Consider the following 23913-nt stretch of genomic DNA (forward strand, 5'->3'; position numbering starts at 1 on the left):
GTGACAGGCACCGCTCCACTCCCCACCCCCAAAAAGATACAACAGCATTTAAAGTAAGAAGGAAATGGCCATACTAAATTTTCCCCTCATCATCTCCTCATTTTTTCACTTTTGTTAATTTCTCCTCTAGTCTTGCTACCTACCACTCTGATGACAGAAAACACAGAAGGAATTGAGAGACATAGTCAAAAAAGGAATGTGGCAGGAGAAGTTAGCCAGGAGAATCCACAGGACTTTGCATCTGTTCTGAGGACTGAGGAGTGGAATTCAACAGGCCCAGGGAACAGGAACCACCCCCGTGAGCCTCTCCTACAAATGCTGCTTCCAGTCCAGACCTGCTTGCCGGCCGGCTCTTGTGTCAGCACACCTTGAACTCCTGCTGTACTCAATCCTTCCACTTTCCAGGCAGCAATCAGAGTTGCCTCAGGTGACCCTAAGCTTTAAGTTGAAATAACTTGTTTTCAGGTTGAAATGACATATTTGACAGTAGAGGGTAAATTCAACTACTTCTAAAGCACAAACCCCCCAAATTCATGCCAAAGAGAACCATTCTTACTGCTTCAAGACATGTGAAAAGCCTGAAACCTGAAAAAATACAACTCTGCTGATTTCAGGAAAATTGCAACCTGTGTCACACCAAGGAGGGGGTTAAACCTACAAGAGGGCTAAGTAGACGAGTAGTCAGGATGACCAGGAGATGCACTTACTAACTGCAGAACGGCTGTGGGGGAAAGTCAACAGCAACAATAGCAACAATGACAATGACTTTATAGCATTTTTAACCACTTCCTTGCATGCCATTCTAAGACATACTTTGGATAGATTATCATCATCTCCATCTGCATATTGAAAAACTAAGTAAAAATGAAGAATGAACATAAAACTCATTTAAGGCTTCCTCTAACTTGGTCTGTTGTCTGCCCTGTGGTATTAGTTCATTTTCACACTGCTGATAAAGACACACCTGAGACTGGGCAATCTACAAAAGGAAGAGGTTTAATGGACTTACAGTTCCTCGTGGCTGGGGAGGTCTCACAATCATGGCAGAAGGTGAAAAGCACATCTCACGTGGTGGCAAACAAAAGAAGAGAGCTTGCACAGGGAAACTCCCATTTTTAAAACCATCAGATCTCATGAGACGTATTTACTATCAGAAGAATAGCACGGGAAAGACCTGCCCCCACAATTCACTTACCTCCCAGTAGGTCCCTCCCACAACATGTGGAAATTCGAGAAGAGATTTGGGTGGCGACACAGCCAAACCATATCACCTACCCAGCCCTATCACAGGCTCCTGGGATCAATTATACCCTAGCTTCAGTATGAGAATGGACAGAGAATCAATATGAGACCATGAGATAAACTGACAAATAGAAACAGGAAAAAGGAAAAGTAAAAAGTTTTAAAGGTGTTCCATTGGCTATTGCAAACCAAACAATAATAACCAGATCTAAAATCATAATAGTGTTCATAGAGTTTTCTACTCAAAAGTTCTAAGAAATACCAAAGCTGTGCCCCTTACATAACAAAAGCTAAATTTCCCTTCAGCGGGAAGAGCTGAAGGAACACTGGCTGGCTTGTGGCAGCTCGCCCTAGGACTTTGCAAATCCATGAGTAAATTGGCTGTCCTGTGGGGCACTACTTTATCCGCAAATCCTGACCCAAGAAAACTCAGATCTCAGTGGTGTCCGCAAGCTGTGTCTCTCCTTCTGCCTCTCCAACTTGGCTTATGCAAACAATCTCATTAATCCCTGGTCAAGTGCAAGCATGCAAAGCCCTGTTGAAAGAGGGTGAGAGGGAAATGAAAGAAAAGACGATCCTTGGATCAACAGAAACACTGGGATTACCAGGCTGCGTCTCTTCCGATCTTAACAATAGCCGGCGAGTGCCCCACAGGCAGCCCACCCCAGTATGACATTTGTGGTGGTCCTTGTCTATGCCCCCATTGCTACTGGCCAGCAGCTTGGGTTTGGAAAGAGCCTCTGGCATACTGATCTGATGTCATTAAGGGACCTCTGCTTTCTAGTGCAGAATGCATTCAAAATTGTTTGTGACAGTGGTGCCTCCACCCCTGTAATTATTTAATTCTTCTGGAATGTAGAGATTTGGCATAAGACACTGGACTGGGAGCCCACGGCAATCAGTCTTCTTCTCTCTTGCACAGGACACCATCCTATCTGGAGCTGCAAGAGGGTCAAAGGTCCATTGGAAAAGAGCTTGTCCCTTTCAGTTGGATCCGGAATTAGATCTGACTGATGTGCTAAGTGCTAAAATTACTTATGTCTACTTGGGAAACAGTCAATGGACAGCCACCAAACTAAATGAGTTTGTGACATTTTTTCTCTCTGCCTTTCTCTCTCTCTCTGTCTCTCTCTCTGTCTCTCTCTGTCTCTCTCTCTCAACACTAAAACTGAAAAGCCAAATCCATTAAACGATTCATACTTTGATTTGCAAAAGACAACAAACATATTCTCTGAGCAAGGGAAGCATGTCTTTTCTTGCATCTGAGTTCAGGAACACTGAGTCTTTCCATTCAGGTCCTTCAAGGTACATGAAGTTGAAGGGTGATCTAATAGGTTTTCAAGGCAAAAGGAGTATTCTTCGTCCACGTTACTCTATTCAATAATTTTTCTGCCATTGAACACACATAGACCGATCATTTAGCCTTGATTCCCACATCTGCAAAAATAAAGAATTGAAAATCCTATTCACAGGGCGATCACAGGCAAACTGGGTGCTCCCAGCACAGACATGACCCTGGGTAAATGCTGAAAAAGTTTCTGTTAAAAGAAAGAGTGAGTTTTGCTTATGTGAACAAACAATGAATCATAGATGTGAAAGCAGGAAAGGAAGTAATAATAAACAAAGTTTAGTGCTGCCACTTCACAAAGAAAAAAACGAGACCCTTACTGGGGTAGTATCTGACCCAAGGCCATGTAAGCATGTCATGGCAGAATAAGCACTAGAGCTAGTTCTCCAAACTCCTAGGCCAGTGTCTTTCAACTGTAGGTCAAAAATGAAGTTGCTGCTAGCTAAACAACAACTGGAAATTCCCCTTTCTCTTCCCTCTTTTTAAATTTTAGTAATAGTAGTAATAATAGTATTAAAAGAGTAGTCTTGACCACTCCTTGCGTTTTTGCCTTCCCGAGAAACAATGAGGTCAATGGTACCAGCAATGATTCTGGGCCAGTGCTGCTTAGAGTATCCGAGGACCAGCAGGCTCAGGGTTCCTGGGTAGCTTAGCGGATTCTACACATCTGGATTTTAATAAACTCTCCGGGTGATTCCAATGCACACTGCATTTTTAGGATCACTGAGCTAGACAAAAGCAATCAGATGACTGGATGACTGCAAAGGCACCCACAGCCCTTAGTGGCACCGTGGGAACTGTGGCCACTGTTATTGGTTGACCACTTATATTCTTTTCCCTTGCCTATACCCCAATACAGAGACTTAGAAAGTCAGACATTCTCTTTCCCACTCTGACAGCTAAAGGTGGCCATGAAACCAAATTCTTACTAATGAGATGTATGGTGAGACCCACTGAGGATTTTGGGGAAAAGATTTTTCTCCTCAGCAGAAAAAAAAAAAATAGGAGAAATTCCAAGGGAGTCTATGTCCACCTATGTTCCTGACTTCCAATGCAGTGTGTAAGGGTGAGATTGCAACCCAGAGAAGAAACTCAAGAGGACCACAGAGATGCTATCCCAGAACAGTGGTATCACTGAAATACTCAACTACAACCGTGTATCCTTGATAGGGAAGGACGATGACATTTCTGCTTATACATCTATTATCAAAGCGATCATTTTGCTAAGAACTTTTGTCTCCCTGATAACCACGAGCAACTTACAAAACAGCACGGAATGTACATTTCTGCTTAGCATTTTAAAATGAAATAGAATCAACTCATAGATGGAATGCTGCCACGTAAGGAGGTGATGACCATGCAACATGGGAGAAGAGAGAGGGAAGGAGAGACCAACAAGGCACAGCCTTGGTAAGGTGTGTGTGTGTTTCCTAGGACTGCAATAAGAAACTCCCACCAACTCAAAGCTGAAAACACAGACAGTCATTCTCTCATGGTTCTGAAAGACAGGATTCCTGATATCAAGATGTCAGCAAAAAGAATCTGCTTCACACCTCCTGTTGTGGATTGAATTGCAGTCTCTCAAAAATGTTGAAGTCTTGACCCCTAGTACTTATAAATGTGATCTTATTTGGATATGAGGCTTTTATAGGTGATCAAGTTAAAATGAGGTGATTAGAATACATCCTAATCTGATATGATTGTGTTCTTAGAAAAGTTTAAAAATTGGGCACAGAGACAGACATGCTGGAGAGAATGCCATGGGAAGACACTGGGAGAAGGTCACCTACCAGCCAAGGAATGCCAGAGGCTACCAGAGGCTGGGAGAAAGAGAAAGAACAGATTCTTCCTCACAGCCTTCAGAAAGAACCAATTCTGCCTACATTAACCTCCCTCCTGCCTTTTGAAGGTTGCCTGCAGTCCTTGGCATCCCTTGGTTTGTGGACCCATCAGTCCAACCTCTTCCTTTATCTTCACATCGTCTCCCCCTCTGTGTCTGTCTCAGAGAAGGACAATTGTCAGCAGGTTTAGAGCCTGATCTAAATCCAAGATAATTTGATTTTGAGATCCTTAATTATATCCGCAAGAACTATCTATAATAGGGTCAGGTTCACAAATACCAGCGTTTAGGACATGTACATAGCTTTCTTGGGGATACGATGAACAGCAATGTATTAATATACTAGTGGGAAAATATGATGTAATGGTTATTAAGAAATCTGCAAAAGTCATATTTTAAACCTTACTGTATACTCAATGTGTGTCAGCAAGGGAGAGGGGAAAGAAAAAATGGGATGGGAAAAGGAGTAGTTGAATTCTGAGTTTATCCCAACCTAGATAACCCAGAAGAAAAAGCACAAGTTGTTTTGTTAGATTCTGGAAAAAGTTTTCGGTATCTGTGTTTTTATTCCACCTATGGCTTTACTTAAAGCAATAATTGGCTCTGATTTTGGGGAGACAAAAATCAGCACAACATGTGAATTTGCTAATTATTCTTCCTTGCTGTGGACATAGCCAGTTTCAGTTTTTGGTCCCATCCTAAGTATGACATGTCAGTGACAAATTAAATCAATTAGGCTAAGAGCTCCTAGAGGGTGAATAATAGACTGGGATAAGAGATTCTGAGGTTGCAGTAAAAACTCTGCTTCTAATTAGCCATAGGAGCTTCAGCAAGATCCTGTGCTTATCTGGCCTTTCCCTTCTTCATCTGTATAAAGCAGAGGTTGGTTGGGCTCATCTCTTAAGTTCCTTCCACACCATGATTCCTTGCACACGCTTCCTTCAGCATTTGGACAAGAGTTGAATTTTTTTTTTTTTTTTTTGCATATGATCAGTATGGAGATTTATGGAGATGCTTGCTTTTTCTACAGCTAAAGAGGGAAATACACACACACATTATACACAATAGCAGCGAATGAACCTTCGCCAGGCTCACACACATTTATACAGCAACAGCAGACATAGTGACACCAGACTGCAAGTAGAGAGAGTGAGTCTGTCAATATTTACCGAGACAAAAATGGTAACGCATCCTGTTTTTCCTTCCTTCCTTCAACAAACACGTGTGGAAGCCGTGTCTCTGCCCTGTGTGCCAGGGCCTGGGTCTAGGCACCGGAGAGAGAGAGAGCCATGAATCAAATGCAGGACCTGCCTGGAGGTTGCTCTGGGTTCCTCTGAGAGATGGACAGAATGACATAGCAGAGTGTCCGACATGCTTTAGCCAAACACCAGGTGCTGTGGGAACTTGAAAGGGTATCAGCACCAACCCCAGCCTTGAGGCTGTCAGGAAAAGCTTCTGAGCTGTGCTTCCCAACGAAATTCTGATGGACATGTAGCAAGGTGGGGCATGGTTTGCCCTGTTGCTACCTTCAAGTCACAAGGCAATTTGGATCCTATGCTTTAGTGACCTTTAAGTGGACTGCAGTGAAGTAGGAAGTGTCCAGTGCATTTCTCTTGGCTGGATTAAAACTTTCTGGGTCTCTCTCAAGGTATATGATTATCAATTAATTCCACCAGTTATCTTATTCAGCCACAGTCTAGATCAAGCCATACAAGTCCTGCAAAACACTCAGCCAGCCATAGAATAACATCTGCAGGCTCAGTCTTCCTGCTAGTTAAGGCCCCTTGTCCTTGGTTGATGTTTGCAACATTGCCTCGTACTCTAAACCATGATAAAACATGGCACATCAAATTTGGAAGCAGCTTTACCTATTTTAGTTGCAGGAGGTGCCACAGGTATTCTGAAATTCATCTCATTCAAACTGATCTGTGTGACTGAGGGTTTACAGTCAGGGGATGAGCCCCAAGATATTGGCTCCAGAGATTTTGGAATAAGACCTTGTTCTGCTACCTGTGGCCTTTGCAAGCCTCCATTTTTCCATTTGTAAATTGCAGTAGTCAGTTCCTAGTCTGGCTGCTTTCTGGGAGTGAAAAGCAAAAGCAACATGGAGCCCTGTGTCTACAACCCTCTTCGTTGAGGCTAAGAGGGCTCATTGTATACTATGAGCCTTGATTATAATGCCAGGAGGCCTGATCTCTGGTCAAGGCCTTCAAGCTTCCCTTTAACTCTTTGTCTTACATTGCCAGGCCCCTATTTCTCATCAATATACATGTAAAGTCACACCTAGTTGTAGGCCCTAGTTGATCTTTCAGTACTCCAGGCATAGTAGGGTATTCTGTGATTCTATCCATATCTTTGCCATTAAGGACTAACACCTCCTCTGTGTAAGTGATGTGAAATCCTTTGAAAGTGTACCCCTACCAGAGAAATCATCATGCGGCCTCTCTGGTCTATGCATGCAGCTATTGCTGTAGTTGCTGATTTCTCATGGCCCATGCTAGACATAGAGCTGGAAAGGATATCAAATGTCCTGCAGCAAGAACAGCACTGTTTGCGCCAAGGATACTTGCCTGGGTCAGTTTGCTCTAAGGTATACATTCCCCACTCCTTGCCGGGACAAATGGGCAGCCATGGGTGGAGACATCATTGTGTTTGAGACTAAGACTTAGAACTGGGACTTTGCAGAGGTGTGTCTGTCTGAACCTTGTTCCTCTAGAGCCCAGATGCAGCCCCTCTCCCAGACCACTTGTGGTAGCCTCCTGGAGCCCTCACTGTGGAAACTGAATTTCTCTCTGAACACAGGCATTCTCCTAGATCAAACATTTTGAGCAGACTAAACATCTCTGACAATAAGCCCAAAGTTTCATAGCAAAGCAATTTCACTTGGTAATTTGCTCGATACTAAATGCTTTTAGTTCTTCTAAGTTCATCTCTCACTAAATTATTTTCCCAGGACCATTCATTTTTAACATAATAAGGCTAGCGTGCCCGCACTATAATAGGACCTTTGCAAGGCGGTGCATACGTTACAATGCTTTATTTTCTGTCATGGAGATTTAATCAAATTCACTAAGTTGGAGCACTATAATAGAGATTTTCAATAATATATGTTAAAAGGGTTTTTATGTGATGTCTTGCAACTTGTGAATAAAATCAGAGGGAGTGTGTGTTTGGTACTTCCACCAGATGATGAATTAACTGACCCAAGGGAGCCCAGATAGTTCCTCCTTCTCCAGATCCATAAGTCCACATGGTCTACACTGGTTTATTTGATGAAGTTTCCAAATAGAGGTGCATCTTATCACAGGATAGAAATATACATCTTTCTTTGGATTCTCTAAACTCTAAAAAAGAATATGAAATAAGCATTGATTGCAGAAGGAGTCCTTTAACCATCCCCCTTGCCATTTGCAACATCCGATCGATGTGGCGCTCTTGTTTGTTCTTATTTTGGGGGAAGCAGTATAATAACTCCATCGGGTTTAAAATGCCTATAATTTATTCCAAAGAGACTCACTTAATAATTAAGCTAATAGAAAATGGCCTGGCTCCCCCGTTTCAAACTGAAAAGGTATCTGTGCTCATTTTTCAGAATGGCCTGTTAGCTTTATATACATGATGCACCCACAGTTTTTCCTCACAACATACATATTTTTGTTCTCTGCCCCTTGTTACTGTTTTGTCTTATCCTATATCTTAAATGTTAAAGTGATGCAAGGTAAAGAGGCACTTTTATCTTTAGGGAGGAGAGAGGAACGAGGAACTCTGGAGTGACCTACTGAAAACACTCAATACGTAAAGAGGGTGACAATCTCTTCTTGCCTATCTCCTTATTCTAGCAAAATTAAATTGCTCAAGCTATTTTCAACAGGACAGATCAGAAACTGTCACTATATTAAGCCCAACATTTTTAAGTTTTGACAACACATGTACACACAATTCCATCGATAAGTACATCTTGTTTTGACACCATTAGAATGACCTCCATCAAGATATCTGAAGCTCTCGCATCACCTTTTGTTCCTTACTTAAGTGCTTTAATACTGATTTTCCACTTACATGATCATGTAGAGAGTCACAGAATCACAGCAGACAATTCGATGTGCTGTTATTTTATTGCTTCCTTTGCAGTAATTTACTAAATACTTACTAGATTTGTACTTCATGCCAAGTGCCTTGCTCAGCTGACACCACATCAAAGCTGGGTTGTGACTATAAGTTCCCTGAGGGCAATGATTCTGCCTCATCCTAGTGATCTCTGAGCCACATCTGACTCTGCCTAAGAAGTGAATTAAGCTCAGTGAAGCTCAGTTTCCTCTCTGTGCATTGAGATAAATAATAATACATATATCCCCAAAACAAAGTGGAAAATAGATTGGAAATCACAGATATCATTTAAAGCAATATGCAAAGCATGAAATGCTATTATAAATACTTACAACAGATCCAAAGACAGGGCCATGGACCCATAAAACAGCAGATTATGATGACAGTCACTGAAAAAAGTGTTTATTCCATTGACAAATAAGAAATTAATCCCTAAAACCAAAAAGTAGGCTGTTTTGAAGGGACATGTTCAAACTATGGCATTAAGTCCTTGATGGCAAACCCAACTGGACCACATTTTATTGGTGTGTTTTTGGTCATAGGAAACTGTCCTTTTCTTCAAGAAATTTAGCATTTAGGAAAAGAGTCGGATAAGATATTCATCCCAATCCACCCAAGCTGGTGATCCTCATGCTTTTGTTCTCTCATTCAATCAATATTTATTCAAGACTTAATATGTGCTAGAATCTGGTCTTGGCTCCAGAGAAACAGTAAAAATAGGACAAAGTCCATGCCTTCATGTGCTCAGACACAGAAAGTGAGTAAGCAAACATATAAATAAGGAAAAGTAGCTGAGGCCAGGTGTGGTGGCTCACACCTGTAATCCCAGCACTTTGGGAGGCCAATGTGGGCAGATCACTTGAGGTCAGGAGTTCAAGACCACCCTGGCCAATACGGTGAAACCCCATCTCTACCAAAAGTACAAAAATTGGTTAGTTGTGGTGGTTTGCACCTGTAGTCCCAGCTACTTGAGAGGCTGAAGCAGGAGAACCCAGGAAGTGGAGGTTGCAGTGAGCCAAAATCACGCCACTGCACTCCAGCCTGGGCAACAGGTTGAGGCCACCTCTCAAAAAACAGTAGCTGAAAGTCACAGCTAATGGACATAAAGCTTGGGGACTAGTGATATAGATGGACAGTGCTCAAGGAAAGTTTAGATTGAATGATCAGAAAAGTCTTTACTGAGGAGGTAACATTAACCTGAAACCTACATGGTGAAAAGGAGCCAGGTATCTGAAGATCATGGTGAGAAGAGGGTGGGGAGTTTACACTAAGCAGAGGGTTAGCAAATGCCAAACCACTAGTGTGGCCAAGAGATGGGCAGGCTGGAAGAGGGAAAAGAAGACCAGCTTGGTCAGAGCTTAGTAAATGAGCAGTCACTTGTGGAAGATGATGTTGAGGAGGTAGGAAGAAACTGGATGAATTAGGGCCCCTTTGGTAAGCAGTTATTGTCAAATATGAGTACAAATGTAATTTTGCTGGAATGATTCACAACCAGAGTGGACAGCTCCATGGATGAGATAGAGCATTAGCCAGATTTCACGGGATGATAAAATGTATATACGTGAAATCATTCATACTGCAGGCTTGTTGACTCCAAGTACATCAGATGTGTTTCAGAATCATGCTTGACTTTCAAACAAAGTAATCAGCCATTTTGTTTTCCAGTCCACATTGCTGTTGACCTGGGAAGATGATTTTCATACTCACACATAGAAAGTTATCAAGAGCTCCATGCCACTCACCTCTCCAACAAGGAGGGGAGATACTTCCTGGAAGAAAAATGGTAGCTGTAACAGAAAGTCTGTAGACTTCAGAATCAGATAGCCCTGCATTCAAATCCCAAGTGCTGCCCCTTGTAATGTGAACATGCCCTGATTGACTCCAACTCCTGCCAGCCTTGGCATGCTCATTTTTGAACCAGAGAGAAAACTTTCCTAGCCAGGCACAGTGGCTCACGCCTATAATTCCAGCACTTTGGGAGGCGGAGGTGGGTGGATCACGATGTCAAGAGTTTGAGGCCAGCCTGACTAACATGACAAAATCCTGTCTCTACTAAAAAATATAAAAATTAGCCAGGCAAGGTGGCATGCGCCTGTAATTCCAGCTACTCAGGAGGCTGAGGCAGGAGAGTCACTTAAATCCAGGAGGCCAAGGTTGCGGTAAGCCTCCAACCTGGGTGACAGAGCAGGACTCCATCTCAAAAAATAAATAAATAAATAAATAAATAAATAAATAAATAAATAAATAAATGAATAAATGAATAAATAAATAAATAAATAAATAATCGTGTTCTATTAAAGTCAGCCTTCATCTATATTCCTTCACTTGGTTAACTCTTGCCCATCGTTTAAGACTGAGTCCAAAAAATCACCCCCTACCACTCTACCTACACCCACAAATGAAGATGTCTCCCAGACTGGGCTAAGCCTCCCTTCTAGGCTTGTACAGATTCTTGGGGTTATTGCTATGGGAGGGCATTGAAAGGTCATTAACCAGTTGAATTTTTGGTAGCAGTAAAGTGTCTTCTCTCTAGCTTGATACTTTCTGGCCTAGAATAGGCACTGAAAACATATTTGCTCAACAGAATCGAACTAACTTATAAAATCTTGAAAGTACACATTTTCAAAAACTGTAATTTGTACTCAGATCGGTGGTCTAGCGTTAAGTCAGGAGTGAAAACACCATCGTTTTGAATTGGCATCACAGATCTCGTCATTTCTTTTGAATATTTTTATTTTAAGCATATGTCAGCATTTTAATTATAAGAAATTTAATGTACATGAATATTTGACAGTGCTTGATTTCATTAATAAAAAAAGCACTTAGGATTAAATTGTATAGCTTGTACTTTTATTTCTCTAGAATAGATTTATAGATAGCTGTTCTGGTTTTTCTATTGTTCGGAGTTTTTAATTCATTATGTCTGTGTGTGCAAAAAAAAAAAAATCTGTAGTAAATATCTCTTGTTTGATTCTATCTCTTTAATTGCATGAGATAGTTCCTGCCTGGAACTCTAGGGATTTGTTGGAAAGAAGGCGGATCTTTAGCATCATTTAATGGATTTAATGTAGTGAAGGATTTCTCAGCCTGTGAAAAAACATTCTCAGCCTTAAAGCAGGTATGTGCTGCTCCTAAAATTGAGCAGCTGTGTGAGACCCCCAGTACAGTCCCATCCAAAGTACAAGAGGTCAGCTATGTCTTCGTCCTGGGGAAAGGGACAAAAGAGTGAATGACTTTGGCTAAGTGTGGGTCCCTGAAACTGGGACTATAAACCTGAACACCTAGCACTGCATTGCACAGTACCTTGTCATAGTAAAAGCTTGACCAATATTTGTTTAAAAGAACAAAGTTCCAATGCACCGGACAACGGGATTCTTCAAGGCAGAGGCAGATGTACCTCCACTCCTCAATGCTGCCATTTCACTTCAGCAAGTGCCATGGTTCATTTTCATAAAACTGGACTCAGAAACACTGTATCTTCTATCTGCTGCCATAACAATTCTATGTAACAAATAACCACAAACCCCAGTGGCATACAATAATAAGCAATGAGTATTTTCCAGGGGTCTCCTGGCACCGGGCAGTTCTGGGCATGCGGCTGGGCTGGTTTCTCTCAGTTGGGCTTGGGCATAAATCTTCGCCCATCCGGAGGGTATAGGTCATGACCTGACCTTGATATGGTCTCAGCTAGGACAGCGTGGTTATACTTTGAGTGGTTTTTCTTGCTCCAGCAGGCTAACCTGGGCGTGTTCTCCTGGCAATGGTAGGGAGAGGGAGAAAGAAAGTCTGCAAAGCCTAGACTTGAACTGGCCCATCTTCGCTTCTGCCATATTCTAATGGCAATTCACAGGCTGGCCCAACTTTTATCAAGGGAATGGGAAGCAGACTCCACCCCATGGTGGGAGGAGATGAGCAGTCAAGTTGCAGAGGTCTGGAATCAAGAAGAGTGGAGCTCGGGGGCATTTTTGCAATCTGCCACAGTCACAACGAAAAGCTTGGTTTATATTTTCCCATCTCATCTTTCAAAGAAAGCAGGAAGGTTTGTGAAACATTTTAGAGAGTTTTCATACAAATGGATGAGAGAAATTCAGCATTAAGCATCAGCTATCTAGAAAATTCAAGATGTGAAATGAGAACGTGCGTTTTTTTAATATAACCAATGGAATGCATGTTTACCGTATCAAATTTGAAAATTCCTAAAAGGCACGAAAAAGGAAAAGTCACCCAATTCCCAATTCTCAAAGATAATACTGTTAACATTTTTTTTTAATCATGAAAATGTTCATACGTGCAGAAAAGTACCCATGGGCGCTTTGCCCAGCTTTAACAGTTATGGAAAATTTGTCATTCTTGTTTCATTCTTCCTCTTCCCATTTTTTTTCTTATGTTAGAATATTCTAAAGCACTTCTCAGCTATTGTACCATTTTATTTACCAGGCATACTTCTTCAGTGTGCATTTCTAACAGCAAAGAAAAAATATACACACTCACAAACTCACAGAACAGTGTCACAGTTACCATTATTAACAGCAATTCCTTAATATCATGGACCAGCTAGTTCACGCAATATAACTCCTGTTTGGTTTTCTCCATTGTCTCAAAAATATATACACTTTTTCCAGTAGGTTTGTTTCAATTAAGGGTCAAGCAAAGTTCACACATTGAATTTATATTATTATTATTATCTTGGCACAAACAATAATAATTTATTCTCAGGAAGCTTCGGATTGGCTGAAGTTTGGCTGATAAGGCTGGGCTCAGCAGTGACTCTGTTTGGGTTGTGACAATTGAGGTGGTTCTGCTGCTCCCTGGAAGTCCACAGTCAGTTGTGGGGTGGGGGGTAGTCTAGAGAGGACATGTTTGAATCATCTAGATCGGAATGGAATAGAGCTCCAGAATCCATTCACAGAGTGGCATTACAGAGAGAGATCATTCACCAGATCTCAGGTTGCTCTTTCTGAACAACTGATTGGGATGGTACCCACATGGCAAGGTGTTGTGAGGACAGAAGGATGGCATAGGTGTGACAGTGCCCAGGACGTAGTGCCGAGTCTTTCCTTTGTTTGAAGCAGGGTTCGGGAGATAGTGTTGGAGTTCTGGGCTTTCCAGTCCCTTTGTATCAACACACAGGGTGGTCCTTTGGTGGAATGTGGAGGGCCCATGAGGACCTCATTCCCATCGCTGGTGATCTCATGGATGAGTCTGCTGGAGACTCTCCTATTTCACCACTCACTCGCAGGCTGTTTTCCAGGTTTTGAGCCCCAGAGGGTTGGATGCTATGTCTAAAATGGCTTTTGTTCCTCAGAACAGAGCATATATTTCACAGGGTAAGGTCCAAGCTCAAGCTAATGCAAGGAATTTGCCCTGAAGGAACAGCTCTTGGGTGGCTCCCGAGACTTCCCCTTGCAGCCCAGATTTGCTCCCCTAACTGATGAGATGTGCCTGTGGAAGTCTGTGCAGGAGCACAGTTTATGAGTCTAACGAGTAAAAGAGGGCAAAGACACCTCCTGCCAGCTCCCTGCCTCCTGGCATTCCAAGGGTATAAACACTCACCCACCAGCAGGCACGTAGGCACTGCCTCTCTGTCCATACCTTTGACAGTCCTGACGTTCTTTGTGGAACTGCCAAAGAATGTTGCTGTACAATTAGTTCTGTTGGCAGGACCTGCATCCCAGGCTTCTGTGCTTGCCTATTCTTGGCAGCAAGGAACTTCCCCAGGTTAGAATGAAGCACCAGGAGCCCTGGATCACAAAAGTTTACCAAGCTGGGGAGGGGAGTGGACCCATGGATGGTAGATGGTTTGACCCTTCAGTGGCAAAAACTGCTCCACAGTATGGTAATCTCCTGCTTATCAAGGCATTGGAAAACTGAATTTCCTGTTGTATCTCATAATCTTCTTTAAGTAGGCTCATAGGAGACTCAACCAATCTATTTATTTACTACAAAATGTGTTGAGTATCCTTTTGCAAGGTATAGGGCTAAGATACTGAAACAATCCCTTACCCCTGCAAGAGCCCCCGATCTGGTAGCAAGTGGTAGAAGTCATCAATTTCTACAGAGTACAATAACAACGATGTGGGGGGTGGGGTTGTGCATCTCTGCAAAAGTCCTTTGGGAACAGAGAAGTGGGACACCTAACCTGGAATGGAATACACAGAAGTGGCGTACCAATAGGAAGAGGAAAATCCTCACTTGAAATTTAAGAATTAAGAAAAGTTATCCGAGCAAAGAATGGAGGGCACAGCAGATCAGCTCAGAGAGAGGGAAGAGCATGTATACAGACTTGGGGCTAAGCAAAAGTGATGCCATCCTTTTCTGAGAATTGTGAGGAGTTCATCAAGGGAGCATGAAGTGGTAGGGAAGTTTCAAATGATTACTCTGGGATGTAAGGTAAGGGTAGTCCAAGAAGGACTTTCTACTTTATATCAAATTGAACTCTCCTGCTGTGGATAATGAGTCTATATAACAAAGAAAGAAACCATATTTTCCATTTAAAGTGGATTTTCCCATTTAATAAGTGAGAAAATGGAGACTCATAGAGCTTAAGTGAGTTCTAATGTCAAGTTGATATTAAGTGCAAAAGCCAGGATTTGAATATGGATTACCTCAAATGGGAAAGATTAGGTAGGCAGAACCTCATACAAAAGATTAAATACAACTGAGTAACCACCGAGTGATGGAGGAAAGATCAAATTCATTCATCAGCAATAAGACAGAAATTTAAACAATGAGCAACTATTTTAAGCCTATGAAATTAACGAGTAAAATGATAGGTTTCAATGGAACAAACATCCTCGTGCATTAGCGATGGCAATATACTAGGTGTCACCCTTCTGGAAAGCAATTTGGCAAACGTGTTAAAAGTCTTAAATATATTTATTCTTTGACTCTCAAGGAAATCATCTGAGATGAGAGGGAGAAAAAGAGAAAAATCACAATCTGTGCATGGAAGACTCATGGCAATGTGATTCAGAGCATAAAGTTGGAAATGAAATATTTTTAAATTGAAGATAATTTAAGAAAATTTTTCACATCTGCAAAATAAAATATTTTGCAGCTAACTTTGGTTGTGAAGACTTTTAATAATATGATATGGCAGTAGACGTGTAATATAGGTGGCCAATGCAGGATATAAAATTAAATATAAAAGAAATTCCAAGTTGGCTTAGAGTGAGTTGGCACTGGCAATAAGATATTTAAAGTCATCTATTTGAAAACAGAGATAACAATTTCATAGTCAATAGTGGAATAAACTAAGTTTAGTTGGCAATTTATCTTGAAAAAATAAAAATATTATGAAAATAAATGTATTATGCATTACAGATTTGTATTCATACACACATATAGTTTATAATTATAAATCTGAATAAATTTTTAAGTGAGAAAAGAGTAAACATGGTGATTTGTTTTGCAATTTTTAGTTATAGAATTGATTAATAGCATGGTACAACAAGATTTATATGATATTTCACTTTTGTAAACTGTTCATAAAGAAAGCCTTTTTTTTTTTTTACAAAAATACTCAAGATTTGTATTAATTTTCCCAAGGGTTTCTCAATTCTTTCTTATTCAAACCTTGTTCATTGGAAGCATGTGTTGTTATTTATTCAACAGCTGTCTATGGAGTGCCCATTGTGAATCAGGCATTTTTCAATGACCTGGGGTGGAGGAGTAACAGCAACAGCAACAACAACAACAAACAGACCAAGCCCTCACCCTCACTAACATCCTAGAAAGGAAAGACATTCACTAATTGAATGAATAAATATTGCTAGAACATCTATGTCTACTATGTTCCATAGCACACTGCTAGGTGATTGGAATTTATCAGAGAACAAAAAAAGACAAAGATATCAGCTGTCATGAAACATCCATTCTAACAGGGCCAAAACATAAATAAATAGAATCTAATGTATGGTGACAACTACTCTGGAAAAAAATATCATATGGTAATGATGGCAGTGGCTGCAGGCTGCATCAGGGAGGCAGGGCTGGGGCTGCACAATCTATAGAGCCAGTGGGAGCCCTGCCCTGTCTGAGTTGGTGCAGGAACTCCCTGGGTACAGTTGCAGCCACCCCAACCACAGTGCAGACCCAGGATTCTTGCTCTAAGGAGCAGGCAAGAGCCCTACCCTCCTGGGCAGGGCTACAGCCTCCCAAACTGTGGCTGTGGATCAGAGCCTTCCTGTGATCTTGGGGTGGGGGGCAGGATCTGCTCTCCTGGGTGCAGCTGCAACTGCCCAACCCGCAGCTGCAGACCTGGGCCTCCAGCTCCATGGAGCAGGCAGGATCCTGGGACAAGAGGGAGCCCCGCTCCTTCTGAGTTGGTGGTGTAGGAGCTCCCAGGTGCAACTGCAGCTGCTCTTCCAGGCACAGAACCCCAGCATCTCTGCAGCCTACACCCTCAGGGACCCCAGGTAGGACTCTCCCACCCATTCCTGCAAGCTCGGGGATCTGCTTCTGCTGCCTGGCCTCTCTCTGCTCAGGGCACCTGCTCTGATCTTGGAGCAGGGGTTGGGGCCGAGCCCCAGGGGCCATGAAAGGCAGCTGAAGGCAGCCAGGGAGGTCCTGAAGGTTGGGGGCTGAGCTGCCAGTCCTGCTGACCAGAGTGGGGACTCATGGTGCCTCTTCCAGGCCTGCCCATGGCCACCCATGAACCAATCACAAGCACTTTCTCCCCTCTGGGGTTCATAAAAGCCCCAGGCTCAGCCAGAGCAGAGGAGAGGATGGCCAGAGGAGGAAGAGAGTAGAGAGACAATGGGATGACCAGCTGCAGAGAGGAACACTCTCTCCGCTGACAGCTGGAGATGATGGGACAACCAGCTACAGAGAGGAGCTACCTTCTCTGTCGAGAGCTGCAGAGACAACCTGCTGGCAGAAAGGAGCCACCCTCTCCAGTGCCTCCTCTCAGCTGAGAACTGAATACTCCATGCATGACCTGTCTACAGAGAGGAGCTATCCACTGCAGGTCTCTTCTGAGCTGTTGCAACATTCAATAAAGCTCATCTTTGTCTTGTTCACTTTTCACTTGTCTGCATACCTCATTCTTCTTGGATGCAGGACAAGAACTGGGCAAAGACACCGTGGCCACAGAGATTTCCAGCCAGAAAACTGACAACCCACAGATCCTGTAACAGTAAGTCTGTAATGAGACTATTGACTTATCTTTCCTACCAGATACTTATTAATCAGTGTCTTTAGACGTAATTTGAGCCATTCTTCCAACACTTTTGTCAACTTTATGAAATTCTACATCTTTTGCAAGATTTGCAAATTCGTTTTACAAATGATGTGCATCTCTTTTTCTTTTAATTGAGAAATTCAGAAATAATCTCTGGTGAATCAGTAGAAGATTGGCCAACAAGGAGGAGGACTGGCCATTGTCCAGCTCCTAAATAGAGAGGCATGTTTGAGTAATGTTATATTTTGATCAAGTGTTACAAATATAACGTGTAACATCACAAATAAAAATACTTAAACATTTTTATTTTAGTGATGGTTTCTCTTCCCCAGGGTACCTAGCAGGCATGGGAAATGACAATATGACTATCTCTATAGGATGGGTGTAGGTGCAAGAATCCAAGCATGCTTGTATAAATCATTACTGTGTGTCTCATGAATGGAAAGGCAGGAAAATCATACTCCAGGTAGCTTTGGTTTCTTACCATAAATGCACCATATACATTTGAGATATCCATTGGTAGACAAATGACAGAAGTCTCATTATGTCCCCAGGGAAGCTCTCCAAAACTCACTGGCTTCCTTCAGGAAGTCTCAACATTAGTGAAGATAGGCTTTCTAACCTTCTTAAAGGGAATTTCAAAAAATGAAAAAAGCCACTACTTCCAAACTATGGTAATATATAAGTTTTATCTTCAAAGGTATCCTGTTCAATTCATGGAGTGGAGGAGCAAATCCAAAGACCTCTTTTTCTTGGGGTTTAAATGCTTCTAAACAGAATATGTACATTTTCCGCTCATCTTCCAGCTAGAGATCTGGAAGTTTCCATTTGGCATCAGAAGACTGTTTTGCAACACTGTATTATTTTTAAAGGTGTGTATTCCTCCTCTAGGGATTGAGAGTGGAAAAATTTTATTATGTCTTAATTGGAATCATAAAATATTAAGGGAAATTAGAATAACCCCAAACTCCGTCATTTTCATATTTAAGTACACTGTAAAATTAACAATGCTTTATGTAACTGCAAGCATTTTTTTCTCTCTTTCTTTTCTTCTTTCTTTCCAACCAATAGTGGCAGGAAACAAATAGGGAACAAGTTTATAAGACTGTCAAATGATAAGGCAGCCTTTATTACTTCAGACATATTTTAAAAGTTTTAGGAAGTTTAGAAATGGCTGAACTGTGCACTGTAACTCTAAACGACAAAGGAGAAATGCCAACACAGCATTAGAGTAGAGGTTGGCAAAGGGAAAGAAAGATAAGAGCTTTGGGGAAGAGAAAAAGAGAGACAAGAGCTTTGGGGAGTAAGGAGAGTGGAATACTGCAAAGCCCATCAAACGAGCACTGAACGTGATTAACCAATTTTGTAGACAAGAAGACGATAACTTAGAAAAGCAGTGTGGTTATGAGGATACTGCTTCAAATCACACATGCTTCTCATTTTGTCTGACAGCAATATGCCTCTCATAGTAAAAAAAAAAAAAAAAAAAAAAAAAAAAAAAAAAAAAGACAATTTTCACATGATTTTCCCCTCCAGTGATCTCCAATACGCAGTGGCTGGAATTTTGCAGCCTCCACTTCTACCTCCTGAAACCTGTATTTAATCATAGACTAAAGGTTACTCTCTTGGGAGGTCAATCATTAGACTAATGATTGCAAGTGACAAGAATCAGTGCGTGTTTGCAGTAAAATATATGAAAAAGTAAGTAAAATATATTAATATTTTATTAACAACCATTAAGATCTACTAGAATAGAGTATATTACACTAGCAATAAAAGGAATCATAACATTATTGCAACAACAATAAAAACAATTGCACTCATACATTGCTGGATTTCTCCATGTTGTGCATGGTGATGGTTACCTACTGAGCATTGTTTTTTATCCTAATAACAAACATGCAAAGGAGGTGTTTGTTTTGGACAGCTTCCCTTTTTCTGTTTGCTCAGTGCCTTTTAGATACTCTTGCTCTTTGGGGAGAAATGTCTGGCCTGCTGTGAGTTTGGTTTCTGCAGTAGGACCCAGGATATTTTCTTCCCCTGCCTTCACTACAACCAGGGTGCAGACTTGGAATGTATTCCTGCAGACGTGCCCCTGGGATGCCAAGACAGGAAGCAAGCACTGTGTAGAGAGCAGTATCATACCCAGTGCACTTTGCTAGTGAGGCTGTTGGCTGACACTAGGCATCAGATAAGGAAGCTGCTCTAAGGTTTGGGTGTCCAGCGCAAGAATGGCCTCATGGTGAGAGGACCAGCTTCGTGGCCCCCATAAGGCAAGGGCACCAGCAGCAGAGGCTGCAGTTGCTGTTTCCCGCCAGGCCAGTTCTGGAAACTTAAAACAGAACCTAATTCTGCAGACCTCCCAACTGTTCTGTAAGACACACAATAGCCTTTACTTTTTTAAAAGTTGTGGTAAAATACATGTAACATAAAACTTAGCATCTTAACCATTTTTAAGTGTACCGTTCAGTAGTGTTGAGGACTTTCACCTTACTGTGCCATCATCACACCTTCCGTCTCCTGATCTCTTACCTTTCCAAACCAGAACTCTGTCTCCATCAAACAACTCCTCATTCCTCGCTCCTCCCAATCCTGGCAACCACCATTTTCTGTCTTTATGAATGTGACTACTGTATGTAACTCATGTAAGTGAAATCATGCAGTTTTTGCCTTTCTGTGAGTGGCTATTATGTGGTAGCATGTGACAGGATGTCCCTCTCTTTTAAAGCTGAATGAATAATATTCCATTGTATGGATAGACCTCATTTTGCTTATCCATTCATCCGTCAATGGACACCTGGGTTTCTTCCACCTTTTGGCTATTTTGAATGGTGCTGCCATGTTTGAGTGTTTGAAGGCAGTTAGACTTGAGACATCCTCTCTTACTTTCAGCGGTCAGACATTTGTTCTATATTGGCCTTCAACTGATTGTATGAGATCAACCTACTTGAGGGAGGGAGATTCTCTTTACTCTGTCTGCTAATTTAAATGTTAGAAACATTTAGAAATACCTTCATCTCTGGACTCAAGCTAAACATCAACTATTCCTGGGTCTCAAGACTAGTGGTCACTGGGCAGGAGGTCCACCCTCGACTCTCCTGGGTCTGCGGTTTGCCAACTCATTCTGCATATCTTGGGACTTGCCTACCTCCATGATCCTGAGAACCAGTTTCTTATAATGTCTCTCCCTCCCTCCCTCCCTCTCCCACTACTCCCTCCCACTCTCTCTTTCTATATATACATAGCCACTCACATGTGTATATGTATCTCCTACTGCTTCTGTTTCTCTGGAGAACTCTAACACAGCAGCCCACTCTGTGGTTCAGTCATAGCCCTTTTCTTGGCCCATAAAGTCTTGAGGTGAAGACACAGCGAGTAGAGGAATCAGAGGCAAAATACCTGGAGAGTGTCTCCTTGCAGGATGGCACTGCCAAGGTTCTGGGAGGTAACTCTCCCAATACACCTGCTTTGGTGTATTCCTTTGCTAGTGTTGCTGTAACCAAGCACTACAAACTAGGGAGTTTAAACAATGTAAATTTACTGTCTCACAGTTCTAGAGACTGGGGCTCTGTGATTAAGATGTCCACAGGGTTGGTTCCTTCTGCAGCTGTGAGGGAGAACCTATTCCCTGCCTCTCTCCTGGCTTCTGGTGGTTGCTGGTGATATGGTTTGGCTGTGTTCCCACCCAAATCTCATCTTGAATTGTAGCTCTCACAATTCCGACATGGAGGCACCTGGTGGAAGGTAATTGAATCATAGGGTGGGTCTTTCCCATGCTGTTCTCATGATAGTGAATAAACCTCATGAGATCTGATGGTTTTATAAAGGAGAGTTCCCCTGCACAAGCTTTCTCTTGTCTGCTGCCATATAAGATGTCCCTTGGTCTTCCACCATGATTGTGAGGCCTCCCCAGTCTTGTGGAGTTGTGAGTCAATTAAGCCTTTTTCCGTTATAAATTACCCAGTCTCAGGTATGTCTTTATTAGCAGCATGAGAAAACACTAATACAGCTGGCAATCTTTGTCCTTTCTTGGTTTGTCAAAGCATCACCTGATCTCTGCCTTCATCTCCATGTGGTGTTCTTTCTGTGTCCAAATTTCCCTGTTTTATAAAGACACCATAGGCATATTGGATGAGGGCCTCACCTTACTCTGGTATAACTCATCTTAACTAATTACATCTGTAGCCACCCTTTTTCCAAATATGATTATAATCTGAGGGGCTGTGGGTGAAGACTGAAATGAACGTTTTTTGAAAGGACACAATTCAACCCATGACACCTTGGTTAGTGTCATTTGTTTCTGAGTGTGTGCCACTTACACTATCTGGGAAAACACACACACACACACATACACACATTTGCACTTAGGGAGTCATCTCTCAATGAACAAATCACAGACATGACCTCTGCAAGGCTCAGAAGTAATACAACCTCTTCCCCCCATTCCCTCTCCTGGCCTGGGGGTTGATGAAATGCTGCCCATGAATTATTGATAGACCCCTAAGCTTGCCAAGCATGTTGGTTGTGTGTGTGTGTGTGTGTTTGAGACAAAGAGAGAAGGGAAAAGACAAAAGGCATGAGCAAGGAAGGCACCTCTCATTGCCAGGGATTCTTTTATTAAGAACATTTTCTGCCTGATTTCCAAGGGTGCCCTCTGACAGTGGCTGTGGAGCAGTGGAGGATGGGGAGTGCCTTTTGAACTCCAGTGGATAAATAAAAAACAAAATAGTGTCCAGGCCCTTGGTAAGCTGCTTTCAAAGTACAACTCAGCAGTGTCCTTCCTGCCTCCTCTCTTGGCCCTACATCACCTAGACACAGCTTTGTGGCCCCATGTTGTCATATTCATCTCCTGCTCCCCCCGACTCCCCACCTACTTTCCCCTTATTGCTCGCAGGTCCTCCTGGAAGACTCAACCACTTACAGTTGTTGAGTGATTAAATATTTATAATCAGGGCAGTGAGTGAGATGTTGAATAATAAATGCTTCAGTTGAAGCGGCCTTAGATAATTTCTGCAGATTTCTTCATCCATGGGCCCTTTGATTCCAAAGCAAAAAAATAAAAATAAATAAATAAATAAAAATTATATATATATATATATATATATACATAAATTAAATTTTTGGGGGTACAGCTGTGACAGTTGATAGGTCTTTATCATGGTTTGGTTCATGAATCACTGCCCTGCCACAGGGCTCATTCTGCTATCAAGTCCCCCAACCCCATAGCCATGCAGATAGCACATGGTGAGGTGGATCCTCCCTTGTCTGTGTCTGAACACTCAAAGCAAATGCATTTTTTGAAAAAAGTGCAAATCCCCAGACCACAAATGCACTATAGACATTTCTGAATGTGGAAGAAAGTTTTTTAAGCTCACTACCAACAGAGATACAGCTTTCTTTCACCGACGTGCAGCAAGAATTTCCTCTAACATTCTATACACTATTGCATCTGATTCTCACCACAACCCTATGTGGAAGATACTGGTATTATTCTGATTTTTGTAGCTGGGGAAGCCAAAAAACAAACACAGTAATAATTTGTTTGGGGCACAGAGCTGGTAAACCTTGGAGTATGCACTGGGACCCTGGATTTCATAGCTCACTCCTCATTGTCTATGCCAGGCAGCATTCTAGGAATGAGGGATAGAGGGATCAAGAGGTGGATCAGAAATAGTCCTTGCTCTGGTGGAAAGTTCAGAGCAAGAAGGAAGAGATGCTCAAGATCTCAGCAAAAAGGGTTGTTGTAGACTGAATGTTTGTGTGACCCCCAAATTCACGTTGAAACCTAATCCTCAGTGGGATGCTATTTGGAGATGGGGGCCTTTGAGAAGTGGTTAGGTCATGAGAGTGGAGTCCTCATAAATGGGATGAGTGCCCTTATGAAAGAAGATCCAGAACGTCCCTCACCCCATCCACCATGTAAGGACACAGTAAGAAGACATCTACGAACTAGGAAGCAGGTTCATAAAAGACACCAAATCTCCTGGTGCCTCGATCTTGGACTTCTCAGGCTTCACAACTGCAAGCAATACATTTCTGTGGTTTATAGACCACCCAATGTATGCCAATATAGAATCAGCCAGAATGCACTAAGAGAGAATTAGTCCTGGGAATATTGTACTGTTGAAACAAATGCCTAAAATTGTGGAAGTAGCTTTGAAACTAGGTGACAACTAGAGGCTAGAATAGTTTTGA

The sequence above is a fragment of the Gorilla gorilla genome, chromosome 15, assembly GCF_029281585.2.
Source record: "Gorilla gorilla gorilla isolate KB3781 chromosome 15, NHGRI_mGorGor1-v2.1_pri, whole genome shotgun sequence".
NCBI lineage: Eukaryota > Metazoa > Chordata > Mammalia > Primates > Hominidae > Gorilla > Gorilla gorilla.